The 18642-nt window shown below is 39.6% G+C and overlaps 1 protein-coding gene across 4 annotated transcripts in view; it reads left to right on the top strand.

The window, feature by feature from the left end:
* Nucleotides 1-18642, top strand: part of PCDH15 (protocadherin related 15) — a 1027345-nt gene that overhangs the window by 350693 nt on the left and 658010 nt on the right. For all 4 annotated transcript variants that reach the window (XM_054831779.1, XM_054831776.1, XM_054831775.1 and 1 more), the window contains one exon: nt 3310-3562. The gene's annotated coding sequence lies outside the window, so the exon portion shown is untranslated. The remainder of the gene's footprint in view (nt 1-3309; nt 3563-18642) is intronic.

The following is an 18642-nucleotide window of genomic DNA, read 5'->3' as shown; positions in this document are numbered from 1 at the left end:
GCCTTCAGACCTTCGTGTCTGAGCACAAACTGAAGAGCTCTTCAGAGCTCCTCGTGCAAATCTATTCAGTCTCCACCTTTCGTGCATTTCCCAAATCCTGGTACCCTAAGCAATACTTCCTAGGACTGGGTTGATTCTCAGCTGGAAATAGTGCATGCTTGTTGACATCAGGAAGGGCCCCAGTTCTCCTCTTCTTCACTTAGTGAAGCCAGCTGCCTGCAGATGTAGAGAGAAGTTGTGCGAGCTTCCCGAGGAGAGACGAGTGGGCAGAATTGCGCGGAAACACGGATCTGCCTGGGGAGATGCCGTGACTGGGCAGAGTGACGTGCACATACTTGATTTACGTTTCTGCCTCCTTCCCTGTTTACTCTGATCTTTCTCTTTTTGAAAAGTCAATTAGCCCAGCCCCTCTCACCAAGTTTGGCTTTTTTGCGTGTGTTCAAGTATCTTTCCAGCACCTTTGGGAGGTTCGCTGTAAGAGAATAGTCTGGATGGGTCCATCTTAAAGTTACAGGCTTTGCTTATTTTTCCGTTTAACATTCCGTTTCTGAGGAGGATAACAATTGTTTGTTCTGTTCTCAGTAAATCACTCCGTGAAGTTTTTTCTGATTTGAAACCAACCCTGGATTTCTCACCAAATGAGGTTCACGCATTTGAATTGTGAAACTTTCAGTCCTTTTTGCAGTTGATAATGCCTGAGAAAATAAATCAGTTAATGGTTACTGAAGTGTGCAGTTTTGTTATAACTGAATCCAGGAGTGTCACCAGGCTTTAATGAGATGATTTGTCTCTACCAGTATTGGGTTGTTCTTTGTAATTTATATTCATGAACCTTTTTACTTAAAGATTGCCTAAATTACAGGGTATCTTCCCATAGGAAACATCCTCATTAAAACAGTTAATGTCACATTAGAAAAATAACTTCTGCTGTTTGGGTTACGTTTTTTTCATCTGCCAGAGGAGGTTATTGGTGAATATTTTTGAGGGAGAGTGAGTCTTGGAGACTCAGCCTGTTTTTGGAGGAGAGAATCTTTCTTTGAACTGTAAAACATTTGACACAGAGGTGATACATGCCTGTATATGTACGTGCGCATTTTGTACAAAAGCTATCATCAAAGAATTTTTTTAAGTTAGGAATTCAAATGCTCAGAAGTTCTGGATGTACCGTTACTTTTTTTTCTTCCCCCTTTGGTATTGAGCCTAAGGCAGGAGCCTTCTGGAGCAAAGGAACGTGATTCCAGATGGCTCCGTGATAAATACGTACATCAGAGGTGAGTTAACATTGCACCAGGAACTATAAATCTGATGTTTCCAACGCCTCGACTGTGAGAATTCACTTCTTAAATGTTCTTTTCCTACATCTTTGTGCGTAATTTGCTTAAGCTTTAGAAAAGTTGTATTCTATACTGCTGACTATATTCAGGAGTAGGATCAGTTTTCTCGTGAACTTTTGTGGAACTTCATGATTGTTAGAATTTTAAACATAAAAACAGTGGTTGAGGGGTATTGTGTGTTATTTGAGTGGCTCCACTTTTCTTCGCATTAAACAAGTGGGGATTATTATTCTTTAACACCAGCTCCTTAAACAAGCATCTTAACTCATCACTATGACAAAGAATTAAAGACCTAATTCCTGAGTACCTACTGAAGGTTTATAGCAGCTTTAGCATATTTGTGGATCTAAAGTAAGTTGGAAGCTGAATACTTGTTTCAGGCATGATTTCCTGTGTGGTTAAAGGAGCTCTACTGTTCTACCCTTCTTCCCTACCAGCAAACCCATAGGTTGTCTTCCTAGGGTTTTCAGCCACAGCATTGCACAGTTCCCTCTCCATTTAGACCAAGGCTTTTTCTTATTTATCTATGACAAGTGTTGCAAATCCATTTTTTCATTAAGAAAAAATGATTGAACTGGGCCAATGAGGTGGCTTGGTTTTTTTCTTTGATCCTCTGCTTCTGCTTTGGATGTACAGCAGCTCTGTGCTGCTCAGCTCCAGGCTTCCATGCCTGCTGCACAGCACAGCTCCCCAGGCCGGCAAAGACCGTGGTTGTGGCGTCCTGGGAAGGGGCTGCTGCTTGCTGAGGAGTGTCCCGATACGGCAAGAAATAGCACTCAGGTGATAGTGTTTTATAAAAGAAACTGCAAGTTGTGATAACTGTTGATTCAGCATACTCTGTATCTGTTCTTCACTTGCAGAGCAGAAAACATGTAGATGTGATGAGCCTCACTTGACAGGCTGGGTATATGTGTTAATTCATCCTCGACTTTGCTGTAATCGCTTCTGGTGGTTTGGAAGTGCGGCTAAAACTTAACCGGCTTATGGCTGCCGAGGCTGCAGATGTGCACCTCTGTGCCATGTGCCTGGGGCGTGGGGGGAAAACACGGTGGCCTGGTAGAAATCATCGGCTATGCATCTATTGGATGTTAAAAACTTGTTAAGGTATGTTTCGCTTAGTTTCATCCAGGAAAAACTATTTCAAGATGCATATTTTTCAGATATTTGTTAAAAATTTAACTCATAATTTTCATATGTTTATTACCAATTTCATTAAAAAAAGAATAATATTTAAACAGAACACTTTCTATTTTCTTTAGTATTTTTGAAAGTCTCCACAAAATTATCTTTATTTAAAGTGCACTTGTGTTCTAAAGAGGATGCACTAGAAATGTTCCCGTTGTGTTTTCTGTATTCTGATGTATGCTGTTGGATATCTGTTTAACATCAGTTCGGGTTTACTGAAGAAACACAGGGGTTTAAGTTGTAATTAATGAAAAGTAGTTAGAGGTTGGGGGGGGGGTTTCCATCTAAAAACCAGTGCACTTGAGCAGAACTCTCTTTCTAGAAAAATTGCAAGGATTTTCATAATAGCTTACTGCCAGTCTAAAATGTCTGGAAAGAGAAGGGATTTGGTTGGGGGAGATTGGGGGCAAAGTCTTTTATTTGATCTTTAGCAATTTCAAAAACAATTGTTTTACAAGGCGCTTCCCTTGGAGTTATCCAGGCTAACAAGTTCTGTGCTGAGCATCTGCTCTGTATCCAACTTACCCTGTACAATTGCCGATCTGATACAAGATCTTGCTTTTGCTTCTGAATTTTCTTCTCTTTTCTGAAGGTTTTCATGCTTTTGAAACAGTTTTTTTCAGAAGTGACCTGAATTCATGGGTTGTCTTATTTCTTCAGACTGCTCTGCTTGATCATTCCAGCTTTCAGTCTTTTATTCTCACTCTGGCAGCGTGATGGGGATCTGTGAAGCTGACCAACCTGGGCTGTATCCGTGTGCCCTGACTGATTCTGACTTTCTCTTTCACAGAGCTGATGCATGGGCTTCTTCCTGGCTTCAGCACTGCAAGTAACATGCTGAACACCGTGGAGAGGGAGTGAAAGAAGTGAGATGCTCTGTGGATAATGCATTGGGTTCTTCTGCACATATGTAGACTAAGGTCTGACTAGCAAGCCAGAAGTGAGGAAGTCACAGAAGAAGAAGATTGCTCAGAGAAGCGGAAGGGATATAGCACATTCAGCTGGAGTTTTTCTTGGAAGCCATGTTCATCCTTAATTGAAAGGTGAGATTTCCTGTGGTTTTTTAATTTAATTTTTGGTTTATCTATTAGATTCATGGAAGACGCTTTTTAAAAAAACAACAACAAAGTGATTTGTCTTTAATACCTATCTGTATGAAAAGTACCTGAAGAAGTACACGTGTTAATTTGCTTTAGTTTGGTCACTTTACTTAGAATTTAGTTTTAGGACAGTTCTAGTGCTCAAATGTCCTTGGAACAAAAATTTCCAAGGAGATGACTCTTACCTGACAGCTTAATGAAAACTGGAGAGGTGCAGAGACTGAATAAAATGCTTCAAAACTGGAGGCAGACTGGAATGACAGAAAGGAGCATGACAAGATCCTTGGTAGGAGGCTGAAATCAGACAAATACAGAGTAGAAACAGAGTAAGAATGAAGTACTAGAAAAAAATAGCTCGAAGGTGAGATCAGTTATCCCATTACTTGATGCTTTTAAATCAAAATTCTATAGAATTCAGCAAATACCACCATGGGACTAGCTGAGAGATTGTTAATTATGGTTTGCAGGGGATGTCCAAACAGATGACAGTAGTGCTCCCTTCTAGCCTTTCCTTACCTGTTTGAAGCTGACAGAAAGCATTTGTTTATATGGTTTAAAGGGTAGCGTATAAAATTTTAGCTGGCAATTAGAGGTGAGGAGGAAAGCCATGGTGAGGATAGAGAAACCATTAGGAAGACAGTGTGAACTGTCCTACGTGCATTAGAAAGTGTTCCTCTTGTTATGTTTTAAGTGGGAGGTACCTGGCGGTGGAAGGCACAGCGTGTTGATGGGGAGAGGGAAAAGGGCACGGAAGCAGACCAGGTAGAAACAAAGTGCTAGGAATGGCGCCGTTCTGAAATGTTGACTTAATTTTGCATTTCACTGGTAAAATAACCTTTTACTGGAACCACTGACAAAAGGTAGGTGTTTCATGTTAAGTAATTTTCTGAGAGTGACATTTAAGTATTTGCTCATCGGGTGGTTGCCTGAAAGGCTGCTAATGCTGCTCTGTGGGGAATGTGTGTTATTAAATGGTATAAAAGACTTATGGTTTGTGTTCTTGATAATCTCAGTAGTACAACCTGAGCTTTATTTGTGGTATCATCTAAAACTTGGTGTAATTAATTCCGGTGCGCAAGATTACTATATTCACATCTATTTCCCCTGTCAGTCAACCTGATTAATTAAGTTTCATGCTATTGATTCTCCGGGGGATATCTAAATATATACAAATGACAGCACAAAGATTTTTTTTTTCTATTTTTTATTTTTAAATGATAAGTAATGTTTCAGCACTCTCTCTTAGTGGATATTCCTTCTGCTAAGGTTTGTCCCACGAACCTGTTAGGTCTAGCTTAAAGACAAGAAAAATATTGTGGATGTTTTTATCATTGTACTTGTGCTTTCAGTTACAAAGGGTAGTCAAACAATCTATTAGTTGTAAACTCTGACTGATTTATGGCAGGAGTAGAGCAGCAATACCTTCTCAGCATCATGAACCAATGAGAGCCTGTACATGAAATTTAACAACTGATACTGTTGTCTGGTAGGTTAATGTGCTAGGTATTTTACTTGTGGAGGAAACAGGGTTACATTTAACCTAGTTTTAGGCTACTCTTTATGTCACTGTTTTAGAAGTATGTCTCAATAACTTTCATTTGCAAAGTCAAGTGATGACACAGAAAATAGAAAATTCAAACTGAACAGGCCAATCTTTACTGATATTTTACATTTGACTTTTTTAAAGACTAGCCAGGATTAAACTATATCAAGGCTGTATTTGTGGGGCAAAATTACAAACCTCAAAGAATTCTGACAAGTTATTGAGGTTTTTCTATTTTAGCCTTACAGTGGGTTTTTTTCCTTTCTAAATTTAAACTTATAAACAAAACATTCAGGAATAGGAAGGCTTAAAAATATTTATTCTGTTAAGCAGGAAGTATTGACCTACACTAAAATAAGAGCCATCCCAGCCAATTCCAGAAATTGTTCTGTATTCTTTTACAAACAGGAGGCCATTCTCATGAGCTTTCATTCTACGTAGTCGCTTCTTAAAGTAGAATCGCATTTCCCAGTTGTTCTGCTGGATTGGATTGGACACTACTCTTAGGTTTAATATAAAATAGTAAATTTAAAAAAATTCATTTTTGAGAAGTGTTTTCTCACCAGTTGCTCAGTTCATTACTGAATGGATAGCACTCTCCCGTCTCTATTTGTAGACAATAAATAGCTCATCCATTCAAACAATCAAAACCAGGGTGTCAAGGGAAATGCTCGAGTCTTCCCAAATGTGCTGTAGGAGCTGGGGCTCCACTTCCCAGAATTTGCATTTGTAAGCAGTATGACCACCAGGACTTTGACCATTTCATTCAGAGAGGAGATCTTGGTCCATAGCTGCTATCTGAGAGCTGAGAGATAAGATTCCAGAAATACTGTCTTACCAGCTGTATCTTTCTGCACAAGTTTGAGATTTTTATCAGATCCTTTCTGTCATTACTATGTCGATGTCTTAAGGGTGGCAATTCCCTTTTTGTTCTGTATGTCTCTTTTTTTTTTCTTTTTTTTATTTTTTAAATGGTGTTTCAATGTCTTGCTCTTAAATTTTGTTACCTCCTTCTTGACCCAGTTTAACAAAAACCAAACAACAAAACCCCTTGGTTTTGTCACCCCAACTTCCTAACCAGTTATGCAAGAGAATTTTAAGTCATTTCAGCTACTTGTATTTTCAGTCTGCTTTGAGCTGATTTTTTTTATCCTGTTTTCATCTGTTGCTTAAGAACAGCGTGAAAAACTCCAAACCCTTTGTATATGGTGAATCTGCTTTTATATTTCATTTTTGGACTTTGAGAGAGGAACACATAGGGTCTGGGACACTTGCTGTATTGTATTTCTATGGAAATGCCAAGTGTGGCAGAAGCCTCTCTGCAGCACTGAAGTGGTTTGGCCTGGGGGCTGTGCTGTGTTGGCCAGAACTTGTAGGTTACATGACCAGTGTTCTAAAAAGATCTTTACTGTAGACTTATTGTTGGTACTGCTCTTGTTTAGTAGCACACTGTTGCAACTAAAAATGATACATCAGAAGTTGAGAGTTGTAGCAAACTCCTAGAATAATTCTTTTCCCAAGTGTTTTGTGTATCCTTTATACAGTTTATACCAAAGTGAAAAGCAATTACGTTAATCCCTAAAATGAAGCATTATTATAATAAATATACTTCTTATAAATTCATTGTTGATGCTGTTTTTCAGTCATGTAAATAAAATGGTTTTCTTGTGCCACGCTCAACCATGCTCTTTCAAATGCTGGATGGATTGTCGTGTTATGTTAGCGTTTCCTGTGGTTAGCATTTCAGTCATAGGGGAGGTTTGTAGTAAGAGTTACACAAAACAACGGTATTTTCACCTTTCTGATAAATTCCTTAGGTAAAGCTCTGTCACACAGAATCCCTGTTCCTTATGTTCACACTTACATTGCAGTTCAACAGTTTCAACTTACAACCTTTTGTGGGTGCATAAAGCCCCTGTTGGTAGAAAATCTTTGTGCCCCCCTAGGGCATTGCTGTCCCATCATTTCTCATTTGACTTAGCTGACTTAAGTTGCAATTGTAGTGATGGCAGAAATACTCTTCTTCAGTGCAGTGTATTTGATGACCCGTGGTTTCTGTCTGATTTTTATACCACAGTTGCGTTCATGGGTACTGAGAGCGCTCTCTTGGTCGATCTCCCTTGTCTTCTCTCACTCTCTTCCTGACTGGGGGTGAAAATTTCCTGTTACTTCACTTATATGTGGCAATTTGTTTAGTACGGAACAGACTCCACCTGTATGCTCAGTGCTCTGGTTTTGTTCTCATGTACCGGTTCCTTAAAATGTGTGTCCCCGGAAGCACCTCTCTCCACTGCTGAACCAGATTCTGTTTCAGTGTGGAGTGGTCCTCATTGTAAAGCAGATACTTTAATGGTTATTTTGCATAAAATTACTGAATTACTTTTCATTCTTTCCCAGATGCTTTTTTAATCTCAGGGCTACTCTCCCAAATGTAGTAAATGAATTCTAAAACGCACAGTCACTGTTTTCTTCCATCCTCAAAATAAAAGCCACCACTTACAGTTGAGGGCAGAAGTAGCAGCAAAATTAAACTCTTCCTACTTAGTTAGCATAGAATGATCTCATGGCTGGAGATGGCTGTTCAACTGCTGCCTTCAACCAGTTTCAACTTCTAATTAAAAAGAAAAAAATATTGTAGCCTTTGGATATGAAAGCTCCTTATTGCTTCTTTCATCCCTAATTGAATTCAAAAAGTATTTAAAGAGAAAAATCTGTTATGAATACTGGCCCTTTTACAGGCTTGAGGAATGTAGTTTCATCTTTACTTGGTTATAAAAACCTGTATTGGAGAAAGCATCCCAAGTAGTGAATGAAAATCTATTAGTACTGCATTTACTGGCATATAGATCACACACCTTCCCCCCCCCCGCCAAACTGGCAATCACTTTAGATTTACATACAGATTTCCTGGAAACTTCTTACTTCTTAGCAATGGCACCTATGCTGATGTCTGGAAGCTTGATTTGAATCAATAAATGTAATGAGTAGTAAGATTAATTCTCTCAGCACTCCAAAATCTTTTGGCAGTTGCATTAAACTTTCAAATCCCGTATAAATTTCTCAAGCAAATTTATTTAGTGGGCTCCATTTATGGCTCCCTTGGGCAATAGAAAACTGTAATAAAAGCGTGCCTCAGAAAAACTGTGGGGTGGTGAAGGAGCAGGTGACCGGTGCCACCCAACCCAAAGACACAGGGTCAGCAAAATGCTGTCAGCCGTGCATTGGTTCTAATGTGCTCCATTTAGAAAGAGCACATTGAGTGAGCTCACTTGAGGGCAGGGGAATATTTTTTTGGTCTTTTTTCTTTTGTCTATACAGAATAAGATGTTTTTTCTTTAAGGAAAGTTTCTGTGTCATGCAGAAAGTCAGATATAACCAGGTAAAGTGGCATTACAAAAACCAATAGAGACGTGATCTTTCAGATACTTTAAGGATTGTTTTCTCTTTCAGACAGCTGAAAATTATCAACTGTTATGCAGTCTGAAATGGTCAGATTTTGACCGAATCACAATAACTCAGTCTTTCCGTTTTCAGGTTAAGTCCACAGGTGGCTCTTGGGTGGTACAGGAGACAAAAGTAGGTCTTTCCAAGTTGAAAAAAATATGCACGTGTGGATGAGTTGGTTTGACAAAATGCTGCTTTGCATATGTAAAATAATCAGCAGGAGGAGGGAATATTCAAAACCCTGCTTTTATTTAAGCAGCTGTGGTGTTTAAATAATGGATTTGGCATGTCATACTGCATGAAAAGAGATGAGATGCTGATAGCTCTGAAGCTTTACAGTCTCCTGTATGATATCTAAATTATCAATAACAATTGTTGCTTCTGTTACCTTGTAATAATACTCTTGCTTTAGGAGGGAAGATTATTTACCTATTTTTGCCAACAGAAGAGGAGTTGTATTTAGCATAGGAAAAGTGTTGCGGAGAGATACTGGCTGTGTATTAACTGAAGGTAACAGTACTCACTGTGACCTGGCCTGTAATGAAGAAATCTCCTGGTTTTCCTTTGAATGACACTGTTCATTATGCAGGACATAAAAGTTAAAATTCCAACCTGAAGCCATATCAAGAGATTAGGTAATTAAGAAGTCAGTTTGTGATGGAATAAGCAGTGACATGGGCAGTTATTACCACTGTGCAATAAACCACTTAGTCCAAGAGTATTTTTCTGCCTGAAGATAATCTGAGGTTTGATGTTGATTAGCTGTCATGTTCTGTTGGCGTAATCACGTGCACATGCTCTTTCTGTTTACGTACGTATATATACACACCCCCCTATATGTGTATTTGTTTTCATCTGTGCTGCATATTTGCCTAGAGTATGAATATCTAGAGGTTTTGTTTATGTATGGTTCAACTAATTCTAGAAATATGCATCTCTCGGGTTTAAAGTCATTGAAATTTTATGCCTTTTTTTCAAGTCTGGCATCAAGGCCACAGTAGTTTTCAGATCACTGCAAGGAATTTATTATAGCATAAGATCTCCAGAAGGATATCGTGTGCATTTCTTCCCTATAGATACTGTGGTATGCTATAATCAGTAAGACAATGTATAAAAATATTAATAGAATAATTCTGATGCTTATTCTTATTTGATTGCCTAATGCTTCTTTGTGGAAGGAGAGGGCAACCTGATGACCTCCATTAGTTAGTTATTTTTTCTGAAAAACTTATACTGGATGTCTGTATATTATGCCATGTACAAGTCTCTCTGAAGTTGCCCCAACCAGCTTAGAGATAAGGTTTTTTTCTTGGTACCTTATAGACCTTGAAAAGACTGGTAGATGTAGGTTAATGTCTTTCTGTGACACTACAGGTTGTCCTTTGTGGCATTTTTTTCTAATTCAGTCAGTACGTTTTTCACTATTGATAAATAAATGATTTTTTTTTAAAAAAATTACTCAACAACAACCTGCCCTTAGCCTATAGAATGACAAATTTTTTAATCTGTGAAACTATACCTGTTGGCTTTCAACTGTATGTGGTAGCTCTTAGATGTAATCAAAGCATTTGGTGAGGATATCCACTAGCAAACTTCTTGAGAAAACAAAACCCACCTCTTCCTCTCTGATTTAAGGTAAAATCTTGCCTCAGGAGACTGTCAGGGGCTAAAAGGCACTAATTTTTTTAGGGCGTAGTAATACTGACTCATAATGACACATTTCTAGTGTATTTGTCCCAATTAGAGCCACTAATTTGTGCGTATCCTCTTGTTTAAAATGGCTTATTAGGCAACAAACAATTGGAATCTTGGAGGAGGAGTCTGTATCAAGAGCTTTTGGGCAAATTCTTCACCAGTGTGTTTTGAAGAAGTTAGGCAGCTGGGACTTCAGCAGGGAAATCCTTGTATGGACAAATAATTGATTAGAAAGTAGGAAATGGAGATTGAGTTTAGGATCAGTCCTCACAAAGGAAGGAGTTCCCCACCAGAGTACTGTCAAGATATCTGATGTTCATTATATTCGTGAATGACCTGGAAAACAGGCTTAATAGGGAGATGAGAAAATTTAGTGATGCTAGAAAGTTGTTTAGGGGGTACTAGAGATATGAGCTGACAAGGAAGATCTGCAGAAGACCCTGCAAAAGTGATTGCCATTAAAATGCCCAATGAAAATCAATGTAAGTAATAGGCAAAAGATGCACATAGGGGAATAATAATTCTAACTTCATCTCTGAGCTGATTGTTAGCATTTGGGAGCAAGAATTTGAACTTGGAACAGATAGTGCCATGAAAATGTCCAGTCAATATTTATCAATAAATTTAAAAGGTGTTGTAAAGAGAGTAGATAGGAATCGATTATTCACTGCAGCTTTCAGTGTAAGAACCAGGTGGCAGATGAAGCTTGCAGGAACCCGGGCTGAAAGCAAACAGGAGAGGTAGGGTTACTCCCCACTGGTGTTTGAGCTGTGGGACATGCTCTCAGGGGATATTGTGAGTGCTGGAAGTTTACACAGGCTGAAGGGAAGAGCAGGTGTGGTTTTAGTGGAGAATTCCATTGCAACTGAAGTGAGCGTGGCTTTACAACTGCCTGATCTGGAAATGGTTGAACATGGAAAAAGATTCAGGGATGTGTGTCTGTATTCTCTTTTCTTACTCTGCTCCCTTGGCTTGTGCTTTTGATGTGATCAGAGGCAGAGAACTAGCCTAGCCCTCCAGACTGGTCCGCTATGGCCTTTTTAACTTTTGGCATAGTGCTAAGTGTTGCCATAAGATCTGTCTGAGTTGTAGTAGGGCTAAAATTCCCTAATGCTCATTACCCATCTCAGCAGCAAATGCATTTTTATTACTTGAATCAAGTTCCCTGAAAGAAATGAGAGCACTGTTGGGACGGATGTGCACGTAGAATTTTTCTCTGAGTGAAAGCTTAAATAGGATGAGCTAACCAGAGTATTCAAGCTCTGTGGATGAAGACTTAAGATAATTATCTCTTCTGCCTAGTTGGCTGCAGTTTATAGGAAGGGTTTTGGCTGACATAGAATCTGTCTCCATGAGTATGCTCTATAGCCATATGTCTGAGCAGGAGTGCTTGCTACCTTTCTGGTGTTTATCCCAAATGTCAGGCTGGAGTTTGCAGTTTGACATATACCTCAAGGTAATCTGAAGCTTACATAGGTAGATTGATTCTCCTGAGCAACAGGGAAGTCACTCTCATTTAGAAAATGTCATTCATCTCATTTAGACTTGTAGAATCAGGATTATGCTCTGTTGTTTGACATTGCAAAAAACCCCAGGATTGCTTACTCCTTAAAGGTTAAACCTCTTTACTGCTGGATGAATTAATCTTTTTGATAGCTTTATACAATTTTTCAGACATGACATAAGAACCTTGTGGATCAGTGAAACAGTAAATTCTTCATTGGTGTTAGTATTGGGTGTTCTCAAATCATATTTGGGTATGGTTGGAAGCTTCTGTATTCTCTGCCCGACTCCGTGTCTGTGGACTGAGCAGGCTGCTCTTTGAGGACCAGACGCCTTGACAGGGGACTGTCCAACTACAACTACTCCCCATAAGCTCAGAAAGAGCTAGGCTGCATGGCAAAGTTTCTGGAGAAATGGTACTCCTTATGGCAGGAGTTTTATACACTGTGTTGTCTTCCATGGTTGTGGGGTTTTATTTGTAGACGGACTGATGAATCTTTCTAGCCCTTTTCTTATAGAATCCTCCTTAATATAGAATGCAAAATTTTCAAGTGGAAAATGGAGAAGGTGGTACTTTGCTGCAAATGGATTTGATTTACCCTAAATTAAGATATTTTTCAACTCATTCCACAAATACTGAATTCTCCATTGTTGCCAGAGCGGTGAATCTGGTTTGTTTTCTGGGGGCTTGTATCAAGGACTGTGTTTCCCTTCAAGCTTCTGAGTGCATGTTGGTAGCCCGACTCTGGCTGGAGGGCGGGAAGGGTGGTTGAGCAGCACGGGCTGCCCACAGGAACGGCTGCGAATCGAGGTGTCGCGTCCCTGGGAGGGACAGGTGCCAGCTGCGCCGCAGAGGGAGATGTAGTAGAGGTATGTTAGAAAGGTTTTTTGCTTTTTCTTAAATGTCAACTTCGCTGATGCTTGTGGGTCTAATATCTGCTCTTCAGAAAATGGTGACTTTTGAACAAGTCATCATATTTAGAAAGAAACAGGGAAATTTCAGACTTTGTTCAGTTTAAGTGCAAGTCTTCCTTTCCAGGCCTGTCTGGTAGAAAGCCTCCTGGTAAGTGTTTCAGGGCAATTCGGGATGAAACGTCTGTCTTAGGACATACTCGTGGACTAGTTTAGCATTTCCATGCGCAACTCACACCTGTATTGCCAATTCTGTTTCCTCGAGGAAATTTAAAAAATAAAAAAATAGTATTTAAATTCAATATACTTAATTTTATAAATAAGACCGTGTTTTATTTGTATACCTCAGATGTATCAGAAAGACGGTTAAACGGCAGCTTAAAGGAGGTCCCTTAAGCAGGAAGATTTTTTTCTACTTAAATGCAAGCAGAATGTCAACATAAGAAATAAGCTTTATGTGCAAAAGCAGCGTAAATCCTGTTGCTACCCTCGCAGCTGTCTTGGCATATTGCCAAGAAGAATAGATGCACTTCCTGCAGGAGAATACTTAACAAGAGATGGTATCAAATGCTTAAGTAATGTGCATCGATGCGGATTCTGAATGTTGCGTTTAGGTCAGTATGGAGTTGGAATATGAAAAATGAGGTTTTATTTAGAAGTACTTATATCAGCAGACATTGTGTTACTACTCTCTGAAAACAAATTACCTATTAAAAAAAGATTCTGAATAAGAACATTTATGTACGTGGTTCCGTTTCACTGTAGCAATACTCTTTCACAAGCAATGTTGAAGTGTCTGTAGTTTTGAAAAGCCTTTAAGGCTTTTCGAAGATTCCTTGTCTGACTGGATAAGGATTGTATGTCTAACGGCACTTCATTTATATACAGAAAGTTTGTGTTCCCACATCTCGTACAAACCTCTGAGAACATCAACCTAAATCTCTTTGTCACCTCACTTTGGAGAGAAAGGAGAGGGCAAAAGAGCGGACTCTATGGCACGTAGCCTTTGTTTTCCGATAAACAGCTTGTACCCAGACATAGCTGAAGTTACAGGCTGTCTACAGGCTTGTTGACACCACCTTTACTCCAGTCAAGCACTTCCGAAGAGTGCACCTTTAGAAGTCACGCAATAGAGTCACTCAGACTTCCAGAATCTGGAATTGGTTTGGGGTTTTTTTGATTTCTGTCTTGAATTTCCTGTTACTTTGTAAACTTTTAGGACTTAACCAGGCCCAGAGGTCAAAGTCCCTGATCAAGGTGAGAAATGTGCTGGATTACCTGCAGAGTAGGAGATGGTTGCCACCTTCCTGGGAGCAGTCTGGGAGTCATATATGCATACCTGCCTGTAGGATGAGGTTTGGAAAAGAGGCAGTGTATAAAGGGATGAGGTGGGAGAATAAAGCAGTCCAAAACTGCAGGTATTTTAAGCACATAAGATCAAATGATTGGCTGATTTTCTGCAGGCCAGAGTAATGTCAATTTGTGCCCATTCGTAACTTCTTAATTGTTGGAGACAAGCTGGATGAGGGTGTGAAAGTCTGCCAAGTGGGTAGAAGTTATCAATTCAGCTTCTTAGCAGGTTATCACAAAATGTTCATAAATTATCCATGCGTAATTGATCAGAATTGCAATGCTTGTCTTGTTGTTTCTCTCAGTCCGTGCCTCCTAAGCATAGCATGTGCTTGAACTAAGATTAGACTTGTGCATTTGATTCCCAACTCAACCATAAACTTAATTTTCTAAGAAACAGTTTTGTCAGTCTGCCCTGGGCCCCAGTCTTCTGTAAAATGGGAAAAACAGTTCTTTATTTCATGGGATTTCTTTAAAGGTAGAAGTTATAAAAAATTGTGATATATTCTGTTCTTGTAATGATAGGGTTGAAGAAGAAAAGTGTTATCTAATCAATATTTTACATTCTGGCAGTGTAAGAGGTAAAAGATGATGTATTCCACATTTCGTGCATCTTAGGCTTGCAATCCGATTTGTGAAGAGCCATTAGTAAGCATGTAAGATGTGTGCACGTGTACTTCATGCCTAATACTTCATATTAGATGTGACTTACGCCTTGTCTGTCTCTCTCACGTTTTGCTTTCTACAGTTGTTTTCTACAGGAAAAGCTGGCATGTGATGATCCAGCAGGCACCGTAGTTCAGTTCTAATGTTGTCGGCAAGCAAGGAACACAAAAAAGCCGTTACCTGTGTTGTCAATGCAAGAAAATATACAATTGTGCCAATATCACCAATTCTCAATATCATACAAGAAGCTGAGGTAGAATACCATTATAAATAATATATAAACAGGTAAGAACAACCTCTCAGAAATCTGTTGTGGATTTCTGCCTTTGTATTTACACAGGAATTGTCACTTTATTCTGGTATCTGTGTGGTCATGCATAGCTTTAAGGTGTGAAGGTGGAAAGATTCAGGTAAACAAGGCCCTTTCCTATGCAGTGTTACCATTATAGCTTGCAGGTGAAAAGAGGTTTGGCAGTAATTTACTGTCTCTGTTTTGTTATTTTTCCTTCTGTCTAGAACCTGTGGTCAAGATAAGTATATGCGCTGTCACATTCATGAAGCTCTGTGGAGAGCATTCTTGTAATGAAAACGTTCAGTACTTTGCTCTTGCTGGGCTCCACTCCATGAGGAGATAGGCGCAAAGTTTGCATTTTATTGGAATAACTGACCTTTCATGTGCACCACTGAATTACCATGAAAACAAATACTGAAAGCAGGAACCTGTAGGATTACATGTATTGTTAGAGGAGGATTTTTTTTCATCTATTTTTAGAGGGCCAGTGTCATACCATTATTAAACGTGCTCCTGTGGTTCATGTATCCTGGTCAGAAAGGTTTCCTTCCTTTAAAATTGTAGTGTAACACACCATACAGTGTACAACGGTGAAAGCAAACGTATCGCTATTAGAAACGTCAATGTTAGATGGTTCCTGCCAAATTTATTTGACACATGATTTTAGGAAGTCTAGGCCAAATCATGTGTTACTTTCCTGGCATTAATCTGTAAGTATAATCCAGACCTCAGTTCTTTTCTTGATGATTTCTTGTTGGCTTTAGAGTCGGTTTCCCTTTACTAGTGGCTTAGTTAATACTTCACTTGCTTCTGGTTCAGATGTGCTGATTGCCAAGGTTATGATTTTTATCAGCAGTCCAGAGGTAATGGGAAATTCATAGCAATTTTGATCATTTTTTTTCCTGAAGTGATTTTTTTTTTATTTTTTATTGCCATCATCAAGACAACGTATATTCTGACATCCACTTTAGACTGAGTAAATGACATCTTTATAATCATCAAAGGTAATAATAGGCATATTAATTTTTCAGTGAGAAGAGATGAAGTGACAGTATGTAACTGTGCCAGATTTCTTCTGGTATTCAGCCATTTGCTTTTGCTTTCCTTTAGGTTTACTGTGACTTCCTGGTACAAATGGAGTGCTTGCTTAATTAAAGACATCGAAATGGCCTACATAAAATACTAAACATTGTGTGCATTACTGACAAGGCAGACAGATTTGACTCAATTTCTCAAACTAGCATTGAATCACAAAAAATGACTTAAAATATACTAGACTGTAATCTCACGCATGTATGTTCCTACCCAGTGTGACTAAAAGGGCAAAAGGTTTCAACCCTGACAATGATGATAGGCAGCCACAGAACGGTCAGTCGTAAGTGTGTTTGGAAAGAGAGATTTCATTGTTGGTGCAAATAAGTTAGATTTTCTAGTGATGCTGTGGTTGGTTGTTTCTTTTTGACTATTTTTTGTCTTTCTGTCAGTTCATGTATGTATAAACTATCAGCAGTGGACAACCTTGCCTTTATTTAAGGTCACATTTGCTTTATATTTGTCGTCTTCAAATTCTTGGCTATTTTCATGGCTAGCCTGTAGAATTTTAGGAAGTCTAGCCTTTAGTTGTGTGGTGTGATTGACATGCTGGAGGGAAGGGATGCCATCCAGAAGGGCCTGGACAGGCTGGAGAGGTGGGCTCGTGCAAACTGCATGAAGTTCAGCAAGGCCAAGTGCAAGGTCCTGCACGTGGGTTGGCGCAATCCCGAGCACAACTACAGGCTGGGTGGAGAATGGATTGAGAGGAGCCCTGAGGAGAAGGACTTGGGGCTGTTGGGAGACAAGAAGCTCAACGCGACCTTGTCAGTGTGCACTTGCAGCCCCAGAAAGCCAACTGTATCCTGGGCTGCATCAAAAGCAGCGTGACCAGCAGGTCATGGGAGGGGATTCTGCTCCTCTGCTCTGCTCTCATGAGACCTTCCTGCAGCTCTGGGGTCCCCAGGACAAGAAGGACATGGAGCTGTTGGAGCGAGTCCAGAGGAGGCCACAAAGACGATCCGAGGGCTGGAGCACCTCTGCTATGGAGACAGGCTGAGAGAGTTGGGGTGGTTGAGCCTGGAGAAGACAAGGCTCTGGGGAGACCTTAGAGCCCCTTCCAGTCCCTGCAGGGGCTCCAGGAAAGCTGGAGAGGGACTGGTGACAAGGGCAGGGAGTGACAGGACAAGGGGAATGGCCTGAAGCTGCAGGAGGGGAGATGGAGATGGGATGTGAGGCAGAAATTCTTCCCTGTGAGGGTGCTGAGGCCCTGGCACAGGTTGCCCAGAGAAGCTGTGGCTGCCCCTGGCTCCCTGGCAGTGTTGAAGGCCAGGTTGGATGGGGCTTTGGGCAACCTGGGCTGGTGGAGGGTGTCCCTGCCCATGGCAGGGGGGTTGGAACTGGATGGGCTTTGAGGTCCCTTCCAACCCAAATCATTCTGTGATTATTTTTTTATTTATCTTGTTTGTTTGTTTAGAAAATTTCAATAAAAAGTAAAAAAGAATAGGGCATTTTTTTCTTTCCATTTAAGAAATGTTACATGCATGAGCAACGTTTTAGTGCTTTGAAGTCTGTGATGGCTTAAGTTTTAAAGTTTGCAATTTAATATACAAGCATTTTTAAGGATGGATGCATGGATATACACACTTAAACAGTTTTAACTGTGTCATAACTAACCTAAACTAAGACAAACTCTTCACAATACAGTAAGAGCATCACTTTTGGAAAAAAAAAAAAAAGTGTGTTGCATATATCAGCATTTTCAGTTATTTTATTTGGGGGCATTGCTCTAGGTGTGACTAGTGACTAGTCACTGGTGTGACTGAGAAAAAGTTAGGAGCAGATACGGATTTTCAAGGAGGGAATGAATCCATGGATTCTGTAAACAGACGTAGCATATAACGTATTGGAAAGAGGGCATTCTAATGTATTGGAAACATGATATGTTATACTTCATGGTTTATATTACGTTATAAGGTACACAATTAAGATGATATATATGTGTTTTTCCTTAATACTTCATAATATTCAATTCAATTCTCGGCAAGTCATCTCTCAAGGGATATGCCTGCTATTATTTATTCCCAGCTTGTCTTCTGCAATGTAGCTGTTACTTTAAGGACAGAGCGTTAATTGAGCAGCTGTATAATATCTGATGGCATGCTGGGTTTTTTGTTTTCTCCAAATTGTGACCTTCTCCACAATAGATGGAGCACCTTTGTACTTAACTGTATTGTTCGTGACTCTTCTCTGAGCCACATATGCTATTTTCCTGCTGAGACTCTTCGAATCATAGAGTATCTCAAGTTGGAAGGGACCAAGTCCAAGCTTCATGTATGGCCATTAAAATATAATCCCTTTTTTCTCTAGATAAAGATCTCATTTCATTTGTTATTTTAACATCTATGAAAACACAGAGGAAACATGATGAAAAATTTCACAGATGAAAAATCTTTTTGGGTACGGTACAAGATTTGCATTGATATAAACAAGTTGTCCTTTGGGCAGGGGTGAACTCTGGAGAGCTATGTCTCCAAATACATGGCTCCTACTCATTCTTCTTCTATATTCTATGGCAAAGTAGCTTGA

Source organism: Grus americana, chromosome 7 (genome assembly GCF_028858705.1).
Source record: "Grus americana isolate bGruAme1 chromosome 7, bGruAme1.mat, whole genome shotgun sequence".
NCBI lineage: Eukaryota > Metazoa > Chordata > Aves > Gruiformes > Gruidae > Grus > Grus americana.
This window is presented reverse-complemented; position numbering and strand designations above follow the sequence as displayed.